This window comes from Delphinapterus leucas, chromosome 14, assembly GCF_059928025.1.
Source record: "Delphinapterus leucas isolate spDelLeu-1000000601 "Yukka" chromosome 14, BTC_Dleu_Yukka2, whole genome shotgun sequence".
Taxonomy (NCBI): domain Eukaryota; kingdom Metazoa; phylum Chordata; class Mammalia; order Artiodactyla; family Monodontidae; genus Delphinapterus; species Delphinapterus leucas.
The window spans coordinates 9967674-9991379 of NC_143142.1; positions in this window are offsets into that span (position 1 = coordinate 9967674).

Here is a 23706-nt window from a genome sequence, read left to right on the forward strand (position 1 = left end):
GCAACTTTTAAAAAGGAGGAAATAGAATTATGTGGGCAACTATAGAGAAATGTCTATGACGTTCCAAATCCCCAAAGCAAGTGGCAGAACAATAGAGGTTTTAACAGCATGAGCTCTGAAGTCAGCCTGCCTCGGTTCAAATTCTGGCTTTACCACTTAGTAATATCACCCGGTTTCCTCTTTTGTGAAACGGGGAATAAAAAAACACCGACCTCATAGGCTTGTTTTGTGAATTAATTGAGAACACACAGGAAAAGTGCTTAGCATAGCACCTGACACTTAGTAAGTAAGCATCCAATAAACACTAGCACTTTTATGAGCATCATTATGCTTACAAATGGAAAGTTCTGGGAAGATGTACAACACGCTGTTAATAGTGGTCCCCTCTTGGGAGAGGACTCAAATTGGAAACAGGAACAGATAGGGGATTTTCACTTTTTAGTTTACTGTTTTAAAATATTTCTACTGCAAGGATGTACTACTTTTGTAATTTAAAAACATTGTTTTAAAAGACAAAAGTAAATAAGACGTGGTTCCAGCCCTAAAGGAATCTATAGAATAGAGGTGGAAACACACTCACAGAAAGGCAGCAATACAGGAGGCAAGGGGTTCTAGAGAAGCCCTGAAAGCACTAAAGCCAGGCCAACGGATAACCCAGAACACATTCCTCGACCTGTTTTTATTGCTCACAATAGGCAATGAAGAAGCCATGGATATAAAGATGTTGATCTTTGGTTCTTCCCCAAACAACTTGAGAGATAAGGAAAAACACATGAGTTATGGACCCCTAATCCAGATACTTCTATGCATGAAGAAAGTTTCAAGACTTCTGCTCTGGCTCGGATAAGATAAGTGATATCCTGAAGTTTTCAACTGCTGAGACAGCCCGGTAACTGGGATTGTACAGGTGCACCCTGCACAGGGGTGCCTACCCGAGGACACAAGTAGGTCCCAAGGTTCCACCTGCCTGGAGGAACAGGTGCCTTTTTCTAATTTGTACAAATACAGCCATATGGACTAGCCATGGTCCTGGCCTCTCTCCAACAGAAACATTTGACCATGAGAACCAGAAGTAGTTGTGTAAAGTCTTTTCTTACTTACAGAGTGTCCGCCACACAACACAATAGGGATGTACAGTTAAATTCTAGGACACACTGATATTTCAGAAAGGACCATTTTTGCCTTCATTGAGCTCATTTTCTTTTTTAAGTTTGTGTCTATTTGTAATTGTATCAGGTGAAAGCAGATAGATAGATTTACACCAAATGTGGAGGATATGTTTGGGACAGTCTGACTTACAATGCTACGTTGTATTCTCAAAACTGGGAATTCCCTGGTGGTCCACTGGTTAGGACTCCACACTTCCACTGCAGGGGGCATGGGTTTGATCACTGGTTGGGGTTCTGGTGTGGCCAAATAAAAAATTGAAAAAAACTGACTTTGGGACACATTCAGGGAGATCTCAAAGAGATAAAGATGAGTACAACAAGGGGTCTGTGTAACTGCTGATGGGGGAGTCTTGCCATATTGTGTTAAGACTTCATGGACAGAGAAACTAACATTGGTATCAGCTTTTGGCCCCATATTGGACATCACAGATAGGGTAGACTCTCCAATTACAAGTGTCAACTTGGATTTCAGCTGCATCTCTCACGGGTTACTCTGTGTTATTTATCTTTACTCAACAATAGTTCATGATTCTCCCAAGCATCAGAAATGCCTCTTCTTTCCCTGACCCTCTGCCGGCATGGGTGTCAGACTACTCTGTTGCAGGGGCAGGGGGCGGGGAGGGGGGAAGGCAGGGGTGTCCCAGGAGGTATAAATGGTAGGTCATCATGTGTCTCAGTCTCACTGGTCTCAGTCTGGAGCCAGGGTAAAGATGGATGATTTCATAAATTACCCCCAAACAAACCAGGGCCATTGCCAGGAGCCCAGCTCAACCGGATTTAAGCCCAGAGAGAAACAGGTGTTCAAGTCCTTAGAAGTCTCATCTAGAGTCAGAGAAAAATCTCATTTATCCTTTTACCCATGACTAAAAAGGCTGAGGTTAATATTTTGGGGCCTCCTTCCTGAGAACAGATTGGAATCAGCAAGGCACTTATGGACCCACCAACCTGTTGGTTTTATATAAGGGAGGGTGGTCTGAGGCCCAGAGGTCAAACCATTTGCAGAGGCCACTCAGGTGATCGCAGGTTGTGCTGGGATAGCTGGATGCTGGATAGCCTGGCTCATGGTCCCCCAATCACTCATGCTCCTTCCACATGATGCCACGTCTCAGGCTGAATCAGAATCCTACAATGACTCTCATCCAGGGCTGCTGGGAGTGTATTTGGTCAAAAGATAATGAAGGAAAGTTTGACAATTTCTAGCAAAATTTAAAAGGTCCATGACATTTAATTCAAACACTTCTAGGAATTTATCCTATAGATATACTCATGCACATGCGAAACGATGGACAAAGTCATCCATTGCAATATTTGCATGTTTGCAAGAGGAAAACTACACATCCATCAGTAGAGGACTGGTTAAATAAATCATGACATAGGAAACAAGAGAAGCCACTGCACTGAGAAGCCCGCGCACTGCAATGAAGAGCAGTCCCTGCTCGCCGCAACTAGAGAAAGCCCACACACAGCAACGAAGATCCAACACAGCCATAAATAAATAAATAGATAGATAGATAGACAGATAGATGGATAGATAGCCCTGAACCAAGATGGCAGAGTAGAAGGACGTGCGCTCACTCCTCCTGCGAGAACACCAGAATCACAGCTAGCTGCTGGACAATCATAGAGAGGAAGACACTGGAACTCACCAATAAAGATACCCCACATCCAAAGACAAAGGAGAAGCCACAATGAGACAGTAGGAGGGGCGCAATCACAGCAAAATCAAATCCCATAACCACTGGGTGGGTGACTCACAAACTGGAGAACAATTATACCACAGAAGCCGACCCACTGGAGTGAAGGTTCTGAGCCCCATGTCAGGCTTCCCAACCTGGGGGTCCGGCAATGGGAAGAGGAATTCCTAGAGAATCAGACTTTGAAGGTTAGTGGGATTTGATTGCAGGGCTTGGACAGGACTGGGGGAAACAGAGACTCCACTCTTGGAGGGCACATACAAAGTAGTGTGCACATCAGGACCCAGGGGAAGGAGCAGTGACCCCAGGGGAGACTCAACCAGACCTACCTGCTAGGGATGGAGGGTTTCCTGCAGAGGCGGGGGGTGGCTGTGGCTCACCCTGAGGACAAGGACACTGGTGGTGGAGGTTCTGGGGGGTGCTCCTTAGCATGAGCCTTCCCAGATTCTGCCATTAGCCCCACTGAAGAGCCCAGGTAGGTTTCAAGTGTTGGGTTGCCTCAGGCCAAACAACCAACAGGGAGGGAACCCAGCCCCACCCATCAGCAGTCAAACTGTCACTGTTTGCAGATGACATGATACTATACATAGAGAATCCTAAAGATGCCACCAGAAAACTACTAGAGCTAATCAATGAATTTGGTAAAGTTGCAGGATACAAAATTAATGCACAGAAATCCCTTGCATTCCTATACACTAATGATGAAAAATCTGAAAGAGAAATTAAGGAAACACTCCCATTTACCATTGCAACAAAAATAATAAAATACTTAGGAATAAACCTACCTAGGGAGACAAAAGACCTGTATGCAGAAAACTATAAGACACTGATGAAAGAAATGAAAGATGATACCAACAGATGGAGAGATATACCATGTTCTTGGATTGGAAGAATCAATATTGTGAAAATGACTATACTACCCAAAGCAATCTACAGATTCAATGCAATCCCTATCAAATTACCAATGGCATTTTTTACAGAACTAGAACAAAAAATCTTAAAATTTGTATGGAGACCACAAGACCCCAAATAGCCAAAGGAGTTTTGAGGGAAAAAAATGGAGCTGGGGGAATCAGACTCTCTGACTTCAGAATATACTACAAAGCTACAGTAATCAACACAATATGGTACTGGCACAAAAACAGAAACATAGATCAATGGAACAAGATAGAAAGCCCAGAGATAAACCCACGCACCTATGATCAACTAATCTATGACAAAGGAGGCAAAGATATACAATGGAGAAAAGACAGTCTCTTCAATAAGTGGTGCTGGGAAAACTGGACAGCTACATGTAAAAGAATGCAATTAGAACACTCCCTAACACCATACATACAAATAAACTCAAAATGGATTCGAGACCTAAATGTAAGACCAGACACTAGAAAACTCTTAGAGGAAAACATAGAAAGAACACTCTTTGACATAAATCACAGCAAGATCTTTTTTGATCCACCTCCTAGAGTAATGGAAATAAAAACAAAAATAAACAAATGGGACCTAATGAAACTTAAAAGCTTTTGCTCAGCAAAGGAAACCATAAACAAGACAAAAAGAAACCCTCAGAACAGGAGAAAATATTCGCAAACGAATCAACGGACAAAGGATTAATCTCCAAAATATATAAACAGCTCATGCAGCTCAATATTAAAAAAACAAACAACCCAATCCAAAAATGGGCAGAAGACCTAAATAGACATTTCTCCAAAGAAGATATACAGGTGGCCAAGAAGCACATGAAAAGCTGCTCAACATCACTCATTATTAGAGAAATGCAAATCAAAACTACAATGACGGCTTCCCTGGTGGCGCAGTGGTTGAGAGTCTGCCTGCCGATGCAGGGGACACGGGTTCGTGCCCCGGTCCGGGAAGATCCCACATGCCACGGAGCGGCTGGGCCCGTGAACCATGGCCACTGAGCCTGCTCGTCCGGAGCCTGTGCTCTGCAATGGGAGAGGCCACAGCAGTGAGAGGCCCGCATACCGCAAAAAAAAAAGAAAACTACAATGAGGTATCACCTCACACCAGTTAGAATGGGCATCATCAGAAAATCTACAAACAACAAATGCTGGAGAGGGTTTGGAGAAAAGGGAACCCTCTTGCACTGTTGGTGGGAATGTAAATTGATACAGCCACTGTACTGGAGAACAGTATGGAGGTTCCTTAGAAAACTAAAAATAGAATTACCATATGATCCAGCAATCCCACTTCTGGGCATATACCCAGAGAAAACCATAATTCAAAAAGACACATGCACCCCAATATTCACTGCAGCAGTATTTACAATAGCCAGGTCATGGAAGCAGCCTAAATACCCATGGACAGACGAGTGGATAAAGAAGATGTGGTACATATATACAATGGAATATTACTCAGCCATAAAAAGGAATGAAATTGGGTCATTTGTTGAGATGTGGATGGATCTAGATACTGTCATACAGAGTGAAGTAAGTCAGAAAGAGAAAAACAAATATCGTATATTAACGTATATATGTGGAACCTAGAAAAATGGTACAGATGAACCGGTTTGCAGGGCAGAAATTGAGACACAGATGTAGAGGACAAATGTATGGACACCAAGAGGGGAAAGCGGTGGGGGGTTGGGGTGTGTGTGATGAATTGGGCGATTGGGATTGACATATATACGTTGATGTGTATAAAATGGATGACTAATAAGAACCTGCTGTATAAAAAAATAAAATAAAATTCAAAAATTAAAAAAGAAACCATAAATAAATAAATAATAATAATAAAATCATAACATAGCTATGCAATGGCAAGCTATACAGACTTAAAAAATGAGGAAACACTATATGCTGACATCGATCAATATCCAAGGTATATCAACAAGGAGGGAAAAAAAAGAAAGGTGCAGAACAGGTTAGCAAAGTATGCTAGCATTTAAGGGGAGAGAGAAAAAAAAGATACACATGTATCTGCTGGTAAAAGTATAGAAAACCTGAAGAATACATAGGAAACTGAAAATGTTGTTTGCTTCTAAGGAAGGCAGCTCGGCTGCTGGGAGACTTTTCACTTTATTCCATTTTACACTTTTTGAATTTAGTACCATGTGAATGTTAACTATTTAAGAAATAAATATAATTTTAAGAAAAAAAGAAAAGAGAGGTGCCCAGCTCTGGAAAAGGGAACCCTGCCTCATTTCTGGACTATATACTGCCCAGCACTGTAACCCTTTGACTGTGAGAATAACATCTTGACCCTCTTTCCTCACAACCCTTTCTAGAAAAATACATCTGGCTCAAGCCATGCCTGCCAGATGATCACTTTCCAAGGACACCTGGGCAGGGGCATTTCTTTAGTAACTATGGAAGCTTCCAGTGCAATCTCTCAACTATTGGCCATTTGGAGTCTGAGGTTCTGGACTTAGTTAGCTAGTTGAGTTTAGAGCTGCTGAAGAGACCTGGGGGAGAAAAGCACCTTTTGTTATGGACCAAATATTCGTATTCCCCCCAAATTCATAACCCTAACCCTCAATGTGACTGTATCGGGAGACAGGACCTCTAGGAGGTGACTGAGGTTAGGTGAGGTCATAAAGGTGGGGCCCTGATCTGATATGATTAGCGTCCTTCAAAGAAGTGGGAAAGATACCAGATCTCTCTCTCCCTCTCTCTCATTCCTTCTCTTCATGCCCACTCAGAGGAAAGGCCATGTGAGGATAAAGTCACCATCTGCAAGCCAGGAAGAGAGCTCTCACCAGAAACCAAACCCTGCCAGAACTTTGATCTTGGACTTTCCAGCTTCCAGAACTGTGGAAAAATAAATTTCTGTTGTTTAAGCCACCCAATCTGTGATACTTTTTTATGGCAGCCCAAGCTAAGACAGACCACGATGTGTATGAGCTGTTGGGAAAGAATTATAAGCTTGCTTTCAGTTGGCCTACTTGGATTTCCACCAGGCTTTCTGAAATTTATCTAGCCAATGTAAATAACACTGACAATTTTTGGCAGATGTGCCCATCTTTTCTTGCTAGGCATCCCTGTGTTCTCTCCCCACTGAGATGCACCTGTCATTGTGATGGAGAAATAGTCACTGGCGGAGAAGTAAATGGAGTTCATTCTATAGTATTCAGTCCACAAATGTTTATGGAGAACCAATATATGCTAGGCTTTGTTTTGGGTTCTGGGGATAAAGGAATAACAGGACAGACAATGTTTATCCCTCTGCAAAGTTGAAGGGCCCCTCGTGGCAGGCAGATATATACACAAGCAAACAAAAAAGCCAGATAATTTCAGAGTGACCTACTACTATGAAGGAAACAAAATGGAATTATGTGTGACAAGGGTACTACTTTAAATGAGATGGTCGCGGAGGGCCTCCCTAAGGAGGTGAGAGTTGAGCTGAGACCTCAATGACAAGAAAGAGTCACATGAGAGAAGAGTTTGGGAGGAGCATTTCAGGCAGAGGAAAAATGCAAGTGCAAAGGCCCTGGGGTAGGTATGAGCTTCCCATGCTAGAGAAACACAGAGGCAATTTGTATGGTGGCTGGAGTTTATTGGGAAGCAGGAGGAAAAGCTTGATCCTTTCGAACTTCATTGGTCACAGTGAACATTCAGGATATTATTCCAAGTCAGTGGGATTTCACAGGAGGGTTTATGTATGGGATTAATACCATCTGATTCATGTGATAATGAGTATACACTTTACAATATCACAGAATTTGAGGGTAGGGCTCAATCTTAGAATTCAGCCAATTATAAAAACGCAGATTTATAAATTTCAGGAGTCAGGACTTCCCTGTTGGTCCAGTGGTTAAGATTCCACGTTCGATGATGAAAACATCATGCTAAGTGCAGGAAGCTAGAGACAAAAGATCACATGTTGTATGATTCCATTTGTAGGAAATGTTCAGAATAGGCAAATCCATAGAAAAAGAAGGCAGATTGGTGGTTGCCAGCGGCTGGATGGAAGAGGGAATGGGGAGTGACTGCTTAATGAGCACAGCATTTTCCCTTGGGGGTGATGAAAATGTTTTTTACTCAGTGTAGATGGTGGTTGCATGACACTGAAAATGTACTAAATGCCACTGAGTGGAATACTTTAAAATGGTTAATTGTACGTTATGTGAATTCCACCTCAATTAAAAAAAAACTAGGATTGGTCCTAGGATAAATGGTAGAAGTGTACAGTTTCTGTTTTCCAATTCACCATATGCAAACCATCTTGCAGGATAACCTGTCGACCCCAGGTCTGCTACTGTGTCTCAGGACACAGATGGCTCAGTCCGTCAGAACCTAATCATGGCACTCATTCTAGTTAACATCAATTTTTTTGGAGGCCTTCAGTTTTCTAACTTCATTAATTCATTTCTTTATCAATAATTACCTATGGCACAACTACTATCTGCCAGGCACTGGGGTAGATGCTGGGGATAGAATGATGGGCAAAACCAGACCCAGGCTCCATGCTCACAGAGCTTATGATCTAGTAGGCAAGAGAAACATTAATAAAATAATCATCCAGTAGTTGTCTGTGACAACTGCTAGGAAAGACAACTGTGCCCTAGTGAGAGGGATGTGACCTAGCCAGGAGGTCAAGGAAGGCTTCCTGGAGGAAGTGACAGTTAAGTTGCAATCTGAAGCCTGTAGGTATTAATAGTGAAAGTTGTTTACCAAGCCCTATTATGTGCCTGTCATTGTGCTTGATATATCAACTCATAACACCCCAATAGTCCTCTGAGGGATCTACTATTGTTATCACCTGTATTTTACAGCTGAAGGAACTGAAGCTCAGAGAGGTGAAGTGACTTACTTAAGTTCACACAGCAAGGAAATCATGGAACCAATATTCAATCAAACTCCGGCAGCCAGACTGATGTAGAAATTTAGGCATAGTGGACAGATCAATGGGTAAGGGCTGCTCGGTAAGAGATCATTTGAGGTGGACCAATGGGTCAGGCTGATCAAGATTATAAATATAAAACTGAAATGGTCATTCAGTGAAGGATACCAAACTAGATGCTTTTTTGTTTTTGTTGTGTTTTTTTAACATCTTTTGACTTCTGTAACTATGGTTAACAGAAGTGCATGCACTATGGGTGCATGTTTCTTACTGTTACCAAACTCATTAACATCTGAAAGTTGGAGGCTATGAATTGCTTGGCATAAGATACTAAATCAAGAAGGTGGATCACTTATGAAATAGTGAATAAGGAGAACACCAATGATAGCGATCATTCCAGGCAATGCCTCCAGCGACCGCTAGATGACAAGAAAGAGCAACGAAAAATGTTCCCACAGTCTTCCAAAAATTAAATGTATTTTTAAGTATGAATGAACATGATAAAAATTTCAAGTAGTATAGGAGATATTGAATAAAAAAACAAAAGTCCTCCTTATGCCTTCCCCCTATATCCCTATGTTTTTCCTCCCAAAATAACCTCTTGTCTACTTTTAGGGGGCATATTTTCTTATGATTGTATAATGTTTTTTTGCAGAAAATGTATTTGCTTATATCTCTCTCCTTTAAAATATTGACACAATTGGAACTATTCCCCCCTTAGTGTATCTTTCCATGTCAGCACATACAGAGCTCCCTCCCTTTTTAAAGGGCTGCAGATTCCATAACAATAATAGTTAACAATTGCAGAGTGCTTACTATATAGCTGGCACTGTCCTTGCTTTAACCCATTTAATCCTCACAAAGCCCTCGGAGGTACATTCTATTATTATCCCCGGTTTATACTTTTTTTTTTTAAACCCCACATTTGTTTATTTATTTATTTTTGGCTGTGTTGGGTCTTCGTTTCTGTGTGAGGGCTTTCTCCAGTTGTGGCAAGCGGGGGCCGCTCTTCATCGCGGTGTGCGGGCCTCTCACTATCACGGCTTCTCTTGTTGTGGAGCACAGGCTCCAGACACACAGGCTCAGTAGTTGTGGCTCACGGGCCCAGTTGTTCCGTGGCATCTGGGATCCTCCCAGACCAGGGCTCGAACCCGTGTCCCCCGCATTAGCAGGCAGATTCTCAACCACTGGGCCACCAGAGAAGCCCCTATTACCCCCACTTTAATTATGAGAAAACTAAGACACAAGTGGATAAGTCACTTCCCAACATCACAAAGCTAGTAAGCAGGAGAGCCAGGATTTAGATGCAAGAAATTCGACTCCCAAGTCTACACTCTTAATGACCATGCTAAACTACTGCAGCATAAACGTACCATAATTGACTTAATCGTTTTCTCAAGACTCTTAAAAAATTATCTATTTTTTGAAAACTGTGCTAAAATATATCGTTGTAAAATGTACCTGGGGTTTTCGTTTTATTCGTGTATGGTGAGGCCAACAGATCAGGATATGATTGCCATCAAAACGATAGTTTGGGGGGCTTTCCTGGTGGCACAGTGGTTGAGAGTCCGCCTGCCGATGCAGAGGACGCGGGTTCGTGCCCCAGTCTGGGAAGATCCCACATGCCGCGGAATGGCTGGGCCCGTGAGCCAAGGCCGCTGGGCCTGCGCGTCCGGAGCCTGTGCTCCGCGACGGGAGAGGCCACAACAGTGAGAGGCCCGCGTACCACAAAAAAAAAAAAAAAGATAGTTTGGGAACTTCCCTGGTGTCGCAGTGGATGGGACTCCACGCTCCCAATGCAGGGGGCCTGGGTTCAATCCCTGGTCAGGGAACTAGATCCCACATGCATGCCACAACTAAGAGTTTGTATGCCACAACTAAGGAGCTGCATGCCGCAACTAAGGAGCCCTGGAGCCGTAACTAGGGAGCCCGCCTGCCGCAGCTAGGACCCGGTACAACCAAAAAAAAAAAGAAAGATAGTTTGTTACTCTCAGTTCCCAAGAGGAGGGGGTGGGAGGTGCGCCATGCCACACATGGCCTCAAGAGGGAACCCTGAGGTTGGTCACAAGCAGAGAGAGTGAGGGGAAAGCATGTGTAGAGTCCTTACTGTGATTTCTGAGAGAAGGAACGGGGGAGGCAGGGTAAGCAGCTGAGCAGGTCTAAGATTGGATAGTTTGAATAGTTTCGGTGGGCTCTGGGCTATAGGGCTGGTCCCCAGTTGTCTGTTACCTGGCCCTGGGATGGTCAGGGCCGAGGAATTTTGCCTCCTGGAGTGGAAAAGCCAGAGAAAGGGGGTAGTTCAGAGTATGGGCTTTGGAGCTGTTGGTTCGCATATTCTAGGCAAGTCATCTACTATACCTAGGAATTAGTTAACCTTGGGAGGGGAAGTCTCTCCCCGGTCACTGGCCCCAAGATATCAAAGCATCATATAATATAGAAAATAAAAAACATGATTAACACATATACAGAACATAAAATTTACAATTTATAAGTGGCATTAAATACATTAGCACTGTTTTACGACCATCACAACCATCCATCTCCAAAACTCTTCATCTGGCAAAACTGAAACTCTATACCTATTAAGTGATAACTCCCTGTTCCCTCTTCCCTGAAGACCCTGGCAACTACTATTCTACTGTCTGTCTCTATGAATCTGACTACTCTAGGGTCCTCATATGAGTGGAATCACAGTATTTGTCCTTTTGTAACTGGCTTATTTCACTTAAACATAATGTCTTCAAGGTTCATCCATGTTGCAGCACGTGCCAGAATTTGCTTCCTTTTTAAGGCTGAATAATATTCCATTAGGTGTATACTCTGTTTTGATTATCCATTTATCTGTTGATGGACACTTGGGCTGCTTCCACCTTTTGGCTATTGTAAATAATGCTACTGTGAACATCGGTGTACAAATATCTCTTTGGGATGCTGATTTCAATTCTTTTCGGTATATACCCAGAAGTGGAATTGCTGGATCATGTGGTAATTCCACTTTTAATTTTTTGAGGAACTGCCATACTGTTTTCATAACGGCTGCACCAGTTTATGCTCCTACCACAGTGCACAATGGCTCTAATTTCTCCACATCCTCATATATATTCTTCAGAAGTTTTATCATTTTAGGTTTTACATCTAGATCTAATCCATTTTCAGTCAATTTATATGTGTGGTACGGGGTATGGGTTGAGGTTCATTTTTTGGCACATGGGTGCCTAATTGTTCTAACATTTTTGTTCTTCATCTTGGACTTTCACAAATAACACTGCTGTTGTATACCCATACAACTCAACCAATTCACATATCTAGTGTAGTTTTGTGAGCAAAATGGTGGGAATAATTCCTAACAATAGGATCACTGAACCTAAGAGTACATACCTTTAAAATTTTGCTAGGATTTGTCAAATTTACCTCTAAAAATGTTCTAGGAATTATGTTTGGGATGACTGTTTATCACACCCTTTTCAAAACTTAACATTATCACATTAAATTTTTTGGCAGCCTTAGTAAAAGCAGTATTTTATTGTTTTGCTACATATTTGTTGATTCATGAGTTAGGTGGACCAACTTTTCATTATTGGTCATTCTACTTATACTTCACCTAGGTAGAAAAGAATCTCATTTTTTAAAATAATAAAATATAAGAGCTAATATTTACTGAACAACTCCAGAGGCAGGTCCTGTGGATTATCTCACCCCTCTTGCTAAAGTATTTATTTCAGAGATGGGCTTGTAAGCCAGACCTATGAACCTGGATTCAGACATGGTCCAATGACATGTTACAGTGAGAAGGAATAGCGGGGCTTTTGTCTGATGGTTTGGGGTAGAGAGGCCTTCCTTCTCTCAGGACATTGATGAGGAATTTTTTAGCTTGAGATGCTCCTCTCATGAGGGATGCCAGATGAGAACAATGAATTATACACAAAAGAGAACAGACCTGAGAGAATCAAAGAGAATCAGAGCCATAGTGCTGACTTTATGATCTGCTGGATCAAATCAACCTTGAAGTTTGTCCTCTGTCTGATTGGATTTTCTGTTGCTTACAACCAAAAGCATTCTAAATCATACACTCAGAGTGGCTCCTATTGTTAAACAATAGGAATGGGGAATTCCCTGGCGGTCCAGTGGTTAGGACTCCTCGCTTTCACTGCTGAGGGTCTGGGTTCAATCCCTGGCTGGGGAACTAAGATGCTGCAGGGGGAAAAAAAAAAAGATGGCAAAAAAAAAAAAGAATATAACAATAGGAATGTAGTAGTTTTTTCTTCTGTGCATATCAATTATTGTACATAGAAAATAAATTTTAGACATAAAGGTGAGACCTCAGAGCTTCTTAAATATCTGATAAGATCCCAGAAAGAAAATATGTTGTAGTTACCGCAAATCTGTCCCCAAAGTTCAGCCCGCACAAATTTATGTCAAGCTTGCAACTAATTAGGGAAAATGGGCAACAGGCAATTAAGTCATTTCATTCTGTTATGTGTAAAAAGTAGTTCTGTTATTTTTTCTTAGTTATGAATTAAAAGATTAGAGTCATTTTATGATTTATGGGAGTTAATGTAGTGATTAAGAACATGGATATTAGAATCAAACTGCCTGGGCTCAAATCCTAACACTTTGCAGTTGTGTGACCTTGAACAAGTTACTTAACTTCTCTGTGCCTCAGTTTCCTCAAAGACAAAGATGAATAGTAGTACTTATGTTTAGGGTTGTTAATGGCAATTGAGTGAAAGTACACTTTAAGGGCTTAGCACAATACTTGACAGATAGTGAGCCATAATGTTATTATAGTTACCCACTTTTTTCTTTTAATGGTTAAACAACTTCTTTGGGGGCAAAAGAGCTATTTTTAGAATTGCAGAATAGAGACTGAAGAACAAACCTGATTTAGCCAGACTCTGTCTTCCTCCGTCACGGAGGTTTTACTACCTTCTCTACTTTTTGTGTTTCCAAGGAACAGAGATGTTACACTGCTTTTGAGAACTTTGAGGCCAGAACTAAGTCCTAGAGTGAGTTATCCTGAAAATCACCATGGAAATCAGACAATAAATCTGTTTCAAAAGCAGCAGACTGTACTTTTGTGCTTTGAACTAGTGACTAGTGGCAAGTATGGTCATGTTGGAACCTAAGACTCTGGAGCTAGACTACACAGGTTCAAATCCTACTTCTACTTATGGGTCCTTGGGCAAGTTACTTAACCTTCCCATGCCTCGGTTTCCCTGTTGGTCAAAAGTGGAAAATAAATAGTAGCTTCTGGACTTCCCTGGTGGCGCAGTGGTTAAGAATCCGCCTGCCAATGCAGGGGATACAGGTTCGAGCCCTGGTCCGGGAAGATCCCACATGCTGCGGAGCAGCTAAGCCTGTGTGCCACAACTACTGAGCCTGTACTCTAGAGCCTGCGAGCCACAACTACTGAAGCCCGCGTGCCTAGAGCCCATGCTCCACAACAAGAGAAGTCACCGCAATGAGAAGCCTGCGCACCGCAACGAAGAGTAGCCCCCGCTCGCCTCAACTAGAGAAAGCCCACGCGCAGCAATGAAGACCCAACGCAGCCAAAAATATAAATAAATAATTTTTCAAAAAACAGTAGCTTCCTCAGTTGGTTCTTGTGACAATTACATGGTACAAAGTGCTTAGAGTAGCGTCTGACATAATGTAAGCCCTTAAAAAGCATCAGCTCCATTTCCATTTTGTTGAAAGCTGGTTCTTCTGTTGCTTCTTTTCTCTGTCAAAGCTGTGCAATTTCCCTCCAGCTTGTTTCTGGAGCCCATTACACAGACACAGAGGGTTATAAAAGGCAACAGAAACATGCCATTCATCAAAGGGCAACACCCTGACTTGGCAGTAGAAACATGCCATTCATTAAAGGGCAACACCCTGACTTGCCTTTCTCCACTTCTTCCACGAGGGGGCAGCCCAGCCTAGGAGGCCTCACAAGCCACCCATACAAGGAGTTGGTTCAAATTCCTGTCCCCAAACATTCTCAATTATTCCTTGATCACTCATCATGATGGTTTAGAAAACAGAAGTTATGAAAATCCACGTACGCCCAAAAGTTATCTCACGAAGCTATGGACCCAAGTGAAGCCCGGCTTGTGTGGGCGGCCTCCAGAGGGTAGAAAAATCAATCGAAGGGATTCTCCCTGAGAGCCTGCAGAAAGGAATGCAACCTTGCCGGCATGTTGATTTTGGCCCAGTGAGACCTGTTTCAGATTTTTGGCCTCCAAAACAGGAAGATAATAAATGTGGACTGTTTTCAAGTCACCATGTCTGTAGTCTTTGTTACAGCCATCGATCAGAAACAAATACACAGGGAGACCTACAAGAAAACTATTGTAATTGTTTAGATTTCTTGAGATGGCTCAAGAAATATTTACCTTACCTACTAAATGTTGGGATCTGTATTAGGTCCTCTTTCACCCTGGCCGTCAGGCCATTTGTCACCTTTACAGAGGCAGGACTTGGCCTTTCACGGATTCCTGTCAATATACTCACTCCAAAGCACAAGCAGTCCCCATACATGGGATTCCATGTCACCCAGTGGAATCAATGCTTGGTGGCAGTGCCAGGAGCAGACAGCTTGGGAAAACTAAATGGCAGGGCACCTCGGTGAACCAGTCTATGACTGTGAACTGGGCAAACGCGCACTTGAACTGGAAGAGGGATAAAAGTTTTGACTGGACTATCGCAGATTTGACCTGGCCGCTCATCTGAGGTTTGGAACAGACAGGTACACAAGATGAAACTCAGATGCCTGACACAATAAAACACACAAAGGCAACTTTGTGCTTCCCTCTCCTGACCCCTGATAAATAAATCTCTGTTGGAACAAATAATCAATCAATCAATCTATTGGAAAGGGGATTCGTTCTTTCTGTGGCTTCTCTAGGGATGATGGGTGATGCCTGGGTATCAGGCATCTTTGTATTTGTCAAATCGGAATTCAAAGTATCTTGGTCCAGGGGCCTATTTTTTTTATATAAATTTATTTATTTATGTATTTTTGGCTGTGTTGGGTCTTCACTTCTGTGCAAGGGCTTTCTCCAGTTGCGGCGAGCGGGGGCCACTCTTCATCGCGGTGTGCGGGCCTCTCACTGTCGCAGCCTCTCGTCGTGGAGCACAGGCTCCAGACGCGCAGGCTCAGTAGTTGTGGCTCACGGGCCCAGCTGCTCCGCGGCACGTGGGATCCTCCCAGACCAGGGCTCGAACCCGTGTCCCCTGCACTAGCAGGCAGACTCTCAACCACTGCGCCACCAGGGAAGCCCCCAGGGGCCTATTTTTATAGGGTAATTCCCCAGGCTCAAATATTCAACATCCATGAGTATTTTTTTAAGGATTGGTAGTAACCAATGAATGTGGACACTTAGAATACTTCTCCTTTTTTTTTTTTAATCAGCAGCCCAAGACAGTTTCTTATATTTAGAAGCCTGGATCTAGGGTTACGTATCAAGATACACGCATAATGCTGTTCTGCTGAATGCAGCTGTCTCATATGGGCCAAAGATAATTTGCTGATCCAGGAGCTGAGACCAGCGATTTTATGTCTGCATCTGCTTCTGCCCATAACTTGTGGGCAAAGACAGAGCCACTTCAAAGGCTGTAGCCCTATCAGCCTTAGCAATGCACAGAGCAGTGGGACAGGGACACTCCCCTGAGGCTTTGCTCCTTGGATACAGCCAGTGCCCCCTCCTGCAAAGGGACTGCATGACACTGTTCCTTGCCTGTCTTAGCACTCTCACATTTCCTTCTAATTGTTTCTATATGTGCTTGTTCCCCACTAGCCTGATAAATCTTCCCAAGGGTCTCTTGTCATCCTACCGGAACCTCCAAAGCCTAGCCCAGTTTCTATGGCTGAACAGGTGCTCTGTCAATACTGGTCGGATGAGGAAATGGAGGAGAGGAACAGCAGAGTGGGTCAATTGTTTGAAAAGCTAGTAGATGACTTTTACCCTGCTTGTGACAGGCACTGTAAGAGGTAGCCTGCTTAACGCAGACTGGTTGTGTTTTGTTTTGTTTTGTTTTCCCCTGCTCAGCATCTGTCTCTCCTTCTGGTAAAAGCATTTTAGTTTTCCTTTGGGAAACCACCCTTCCCACACTCTCAATCCATAAAGTTTGGGTGGAGCTGACTTCACCCTCAGTTTTACTGGCTGAATCGTGACCCAGTTCTGCCCAAAGAGGGCACCACACATCCCTGGACACAGCTTCACTTTGTGTTGGAAAGGGTGGCCACAACTGTTTGTTAATGGCTGTTATCCATTCTGATGGCTTGGTTCCTGCTCCAAATCAATTGTGCATTATTTCAAATTGAAACTTTTTTTTTCCCCCTTGTAGCTATTAGGGAAGAGTTACTTTATTTCCACAGGCATTGCTTAGCTGGTAGGAAGAAATCTGAAGATGCCGGCAGCCGCCGTGCCACTGTGAAACCAAAATGTACTCAGGAAGTTGAAGCTGAGAAATAGATAAGGGAGATGTTCTTAATAATGCTGAACACCAAGATCCAGCCATACCTGAAGCTATCCCTGGACTTTTCAATTATATGATCAAGTACACTCTTCTTTCTGTAGCCTTTTTTTTTTTTTTTTTTTGGTCATTGGCTGCTGAAAGAGTCCCCTGGTCTTGGCCAATCTGTTTCCTAACTGTGCTTTTTGGAGTGGAGCAGGGGCCATCTCAGCCTTGCAGGAGGTCCCAGAGAAGACGGTCATCTCACTTTGTCAGTATTAAAGCTCGCTGCCAGGCCCCAGGGGCCCAGAAAAAAAATCAGACCCTCATCTTGATCCCAGAGATCTCAGTGGCTTTAGTGGGACCAACACTTTTAATGCCTCCCAGAAGGGCATTTCAGGCCATGAGTTAGATCTGAGTTGACACCTCTCTAGCCCCACCCTGGGCCTCTCTATGGTCCTCTCTATAGGCTGAGGCTGGGATGAATGAGCCCGTTTCGATTATGGGAGTCTCTAGAAGGTTGGGAACCCCAAGAAAATACAATGTATACACCGTGGTAAACAGGCTTTCTTAAAACCATTTTTATTCTGCCTCTCAGCAACACTTCATTTGATTTGGGTAAAAGATCAGGGACTCAAATACAAACAAGCAAAAAACAAGGTGTGAGAAACAGAAATCAGGATCCCATATACTGGAATGATGCCAGGATCTCTGTGTGCTGAGAACTGGTGTCCCTGATTCATGTCCTCCTGGGACAAGTGCTGGCTCGTGACGGACATCTGGGAAAAATGACAGGTGGAATCTGGTGTCCATCAGTGTTTATTTTTTGCGAGGGTCCAGGATTTTTAACAAACGCCTGAGATTCACAGTATCTAAGAACAATGCTTTGTAGAGCACTTAGAATTTCCCTCCAGGGGCAATCATATCTATCATGGCGATGAATTCTCATAATAACACTCTGAGGTAAGGAGGCAGGCGTTCTTATCGCCATTTTCCAGATGAAGAAATTTGAGGCACAGAGGCTAAGAAACTTGCCTGAAATCAGCTTGCATAGCTAGTTAGTGGCAGAAAAGGCTTTGGAACTCAGGTGTTTTGACTCAGCCTCTTGTTCATTCACTTAGAATAAGCTGCCTTTCCTCTTGCTTAGAAAAGTTATTTTCACTATTTCTAATATTAGTGTTTGAAGTTATTTTTGACATATATACCTATCACCTGTTGTGTTAACCACTTAATATTTTCTTTGAGTCCACTTCCTTTTCTTAAGTAAATGTATTTGAACAGAAAACAATGTCCCTAAGTAGAGAGCTATAAATGGAAGGTAATTAATAAAATACATAGAATGAAAACAAAACCCAGTAAGTTATTAAATTCTATCTAAACAAAAGACTTTGAACCTGAGGCCTGCTCTTTCTTTATTAAGAAGGAAAAAGAACCAAAGGATCAGAAAGGTGTTAAGGACCCATGAGCACTACACAGAGACTTTCTCTGAGCTGTAATCAGGACTGAAAAAAAAGAGAAAAGGGCAAATGTTCTTTGTGATTCAGTGTCACTTAATGTCGTGGCTTTAAATGACTTGAAAATTATCTTTGTGTACCACCAGCGGTATGTCTTGCACGCGGGGTTAGCGTCTTCTGGAAGGCAGAATAATGGTGGCCTTGTTAAACCAGTATAGTCACACATAAAGGGTTTACATTTGACAGAAAATAAGTACAGTGGGTGGCATTTCCAGGTGGCATCGAGGAAAATCAGAGGTCTTGCCTGAGACTTGCTAAAGAGAGAAGGAGGGGAGAGAGAGCTTGAATAAAAGCACATCCCATAAACCCAGCCAGTATATTCCCAAAACCGGGATGGGAAAGGTGGCCGTGTACCTAGAATTGACCACTAAGTACATTCTCAGAGTCTGAATGAAAACTGTGGCTGTGGTCAAGTTCACCCAGGGTGGATGCAAGGAAGGGGTGGGTGGGAGGGAGTTACGAAAAGTGAGATCAAGACAGAAGACCAGAAAGCTCCTTCATCGAAGTCTTCAAAGATGGGATGGTGAACTCTGGGGAACTGAGGGAGGAGCTACTGAAGATTGAAGCGAAGCTACAACATGTAAAAATAAAAGGAAACAATCCACAAATTCAGCTCTATTTGATGCCTTTAAACATGCTACAAATGTGTTCAACATCGCAAACACCAGCATCCATTGCTCTTCCCAGAACCTCCCTCTCCTTCCGGATCTGGACCCCTCTCCCCCGTTAAAAGTAATAAGATTTTCTGAGGCTTATCTCTGGAGAAGAGGAAAGGACACATGGACACAATGGCTTTTGATAAACTGAAACAGTGAGACTTGATTTTCTTTCTTAAAAAAAAAAACAACAAAACAATGACCCTGGCTGGCCTGGCTTTGCTGCCTGGTTTTCCTAAATTGTGGACATTTTTTTTTTTTTCTTTTCGTTTTTAGTTCATTTGCCAGGGAGAGTCCTGGAGGAAAAGATCTCACAGTCTGAAGTCAAGGATCCATTCCTCAGAAACTCCTTTGGGGTGTGTGTGGATGAGGTCCGTCCTCCATGCTGGCTGCTGGCTGCTCAGGCACTGTGTGTACAAGAGATAAAGTGAGGGGCGTGGGGTGGAGGGGGGAGGGAGGAGGGAGGGAGAGAGGGGGGAAGGGAAAATGGGGGAGAGGGAGGGAGGGAGAGAGGGAGGAGGGAGGGAGGGAGAGAAGGAGGGAGGGGGAGGGAGGGAGGGAGAGAAGGAGGGAGGGGGAGGGAGGGAGAGAGAGAGAGGGAGGGAGGGAGAGAGGGAGGGAAGAAGGGGAGGGAGGGAAGAAGGGGAGGGAGGGAAGAAGGGGAGGGAGGGAAGAAGGGGAGGGAGAGAGGGAGAGAGGGAAGGAGGAAGGGAGAGAGGGAGGGAGGGAGAGAGGGAAGGAGGGAGGGAGGGAGGGAGGGAGAGAGGGAGGGAGCAGAGCCTGGTCACCGAGGGCTTCCGTCTTTAAGAAGTACTCTAATTCAACCAGTGCTGGTGTGGACGAGCAGGTCTGCACGCTGTTGAGTCTAAGCACTGGCTTCTTTTTGAGAAACATTTTATTTGGAAACATGTTATGTTTTAGGTGTGGCACATGCAGAAAAACCCAAACGATACAGATGTAGGCATACTCATGGTTCGTGAGTCTTTCTGAATCTTATTCTCCTCCTCAAGGGTTAGTAGCACTGTTAGCATTTGGGGTGCATCCTCCAGGCATGTCCCTCTACATTTAAATCCATAAATATTCACTTAGAAATTCATTGTGTGTGTGCATGTGCGTGTGCATTTATTTATTTAAACTCATTCATTCATTTATTCAATGAATATTTATATGCCAGGCACTGCTCTAGGTGCTGGTGTTAATAACAGTACCCAGCAGTTACTACCATGCGCCCGGCACTGTGCTTTATACAGTTTAGTCTTCACAGCCCTATGAGGTAGGTACTGTTTTATCTTCATTTTATAGATGAGACAACTGAGGCACAGACTGGTTAAAAGACGTGCCCAAAGGCACACTACTACTTAGACTTAAACCTTAATGGTCTAGCTTCACGGGAAGCACCCTTAAGTGTTATGCTCCATTGTTATGGGCAATGACAGAAATGAAATGAAAATGTTCCTGGAGTTTTCATTCCAGTAGGAGGAAACAGACCATTTAATATATATATAAAATATATTTTTTATATATTTATATAAAAATTATATGCATATATAAAACTTGTCAGGGAGAAGTAAATACTAGGAAGAAAAGTAAAGTTGGTTAAGGGGACACAGAGAAGAGACGTGGGGCTGTGGGTGCTATTTTAGAGAAGTTGGTCAGGGGTAGCCTCTCTTCTAAGTAACATATGAGCAAGCATCTCAAGGAGAGATGGGAACAAGCCATGTGAATATTGGGAGGAAGACAATTCTAGGTAGAGGGGCCAGCAAGTGCAAAGGCCCTGCGGCATACTTCTGTTGCTCAAAGAAGAGAGAGGAATTCCATGTAGCTGAAGTGAAGGAGTGAGGGGGAGAGTCCTGGGAGATGAGGATGGAGAAGCAGCCACCAGATCCTCTGGGGCCTTATAAAGCCACAGTAAGGAAGATACTTCCATGTTTAAACTGCAGTGCATTATTCCATCCTATGAATGAACCACTGTGTATTTAACCATTTTCCTGCTGATGGACATTCAGGTTGTTTCAAGCTTTCCCCTATTTCGAACGGAGCTTCAATGAACATCATTGCACATCCTTGATTCTCATCCCTAGGCTGCAGGTCAGAATCATCTGTAGGGCCCTAAAACCTACCAATGCCCTGCCCTTTCACTGGAGATTCTAACTTAACTGGTCCAGGGTGCGCCCTGGGCATTGGTGATTTTAATGTGTAGGGAGGAGAACTACTGCTTTACATGCCTTTTTGTGACGCTGAAAAGCAGAGTTGCTGGGTGGGCGGGCACATAAATTTTAAAGTTTAATAGATACAACCAAATTGATCTCCCAAAAGACTGTCCCAATTTACTGTTCCACCGACAGTGTGGTATCCAATTCTTCACACTCTCACCCACCTTGACATTATCCATCTTTTAAATTGTTTCAATCTGGCAGACAGAAAAAAAAATTATATATATATATATATATATATATATATATATATATGAGTATTTTGTTGTTGCTTTAATTTGTGTTGCCCTGGTTACTGAAGAGGTTGAACATCTTTTTCTTTCCTTTATAAAAATGTCTTTCTTTTAAAAACATTTCTTTATTTTTTTGAACATCTTTTTCATGTTTATTCTGATTTTTTCATCAATGTCCCACCAGCTTACAAACTTTTCAAAGCAAAAATCTGTCCATTGTTGATGACTTAGGTCTTACTTGTCTTTACTGCAACTCATCTGAACCAACAAAGAAAGCCCTTCTGATCTTCTGGAATGTTCCCCATTTTTCATCATGGAATCATAAAAATTCTCTGAAGACACATCCTGCACGAAACAATCACCAAGAAGCCTCACACCAGCCAATAATACAGGGAATAAGAGAGATTTGCTTTTATGTTTTTGCAAGACCAAGTCCTTGCTTCTTATCCCCCTTGAGATGTAGGCTTAAGTATATATGTAAGTAAGTATATGCCTACTTCCCTTCTAATGCAAAGGGAGGATATTTTGAGGTCAGGAAAGGACCTTTCCAGTCTGTGAGACGGAAGCTTTGCCGTACAGAATGCGTTAACATCTACTAACTCTGAACCTACTAATGGGAGAGAGTCGTGGGATCCTTAAATTTAGAAGTCAAGTTCTTCCTTAATGGAACTCTGGAACATGAAGTCTCTTATTGCTAAGAACAACAAACAAACATTTTTAATACGTGGTGGGAGCGTGCCTAGCTGTTTAGGTACCTACAAGAACACCCAGAGATGTAAGGTCAGTGGAATTGCAATGTATGTGCATTTACAGAAATCAACTATGCATGTTCCTCAAAGAGAAAAAAGCAACCGTTTAAATGGAGCTTCTGGCCAGCAGGTCGCTCGACACTTATGAGTATGAATGGGTACAGGGCTCCCACTGAGCTCGGGGCGTGGTTCCAGTGTTTAAACATACAACACAAACATCTCTGCTCAATCTGTCACAGGTGAGGCCTGTGCTTTGTGAAACATGACTACAACAACCTCACTTGCCTGAATCCTCAGACACCAGCAGAAAGTAAAACTCTGTATACTTGCTGACGTAGGCTGGGCATGTGAAGAAGCGGGATCAAGAACTAGACAGCTGCAGTATTTAAACGTCTCACCTCTGTGATCCATTCCTCCACTTTCCCTAGTAACCTGCGGGCAGCGGACTTTATAACTGCAAGAGACTGCAAGTTTCTGATTCCATTTGGACCAGAACACTTCTCTTCTGATGGCTCAGCATTCTATCCCAAACTGTTGACTATTTTAGTTCAATGATTCCCAGTTCTAACAGACCGCATGTCATGCAACTCTTTCTTTGCTCTAAGCACCATGTGGCTCACACAGACAACCTGTAAAATTAGGACGACTGATGGAAAAAGAGATCATATTTGGGGTTACCAGAGGCAAGGGTTAGGGGGAGGGAGAGTTGGATGAAGGTGGTCAAAAGGTACAAACTTCTAGTTATAAGATAAATGAGTGCTAGGGATGTGATGTACGATGTGATAAATATAATGAGTGCTGCCGTACGTTACATATAAGAGTGGCTAAGACAGCAAATCCCGAGAGTTCTCATCACAAGGAAAAATATTTTTCTCTATTTCTTTAATTTTGTATTTACATGAACTGATAGATGTTCACTAAACTTACTGCGGTCACCATTTCATGGTGTATGTAAGTTATTACGCTGGACACCTTAACCTTACACAGCGCTATACGTCAATTATATCTTGATAAGACTGGGAGGAAAAAAATTAGGATGGATGAGACTTTTTTATGAGTTTGGGTGAAGAGACTATCACGACCTGAGTCTATTCTGAGAAAACAAACTACCCGAGATTCCAGTCACTTGAGGGACAAGAGACTGGTTACAGTTTTCTTAATAAGGATAAGGGATACTTTTTTGAAAGGCAGAACTTCACCATTTTTAAAAGGCAATAGGTGACTTCAGACAGTTTTTTTTAAT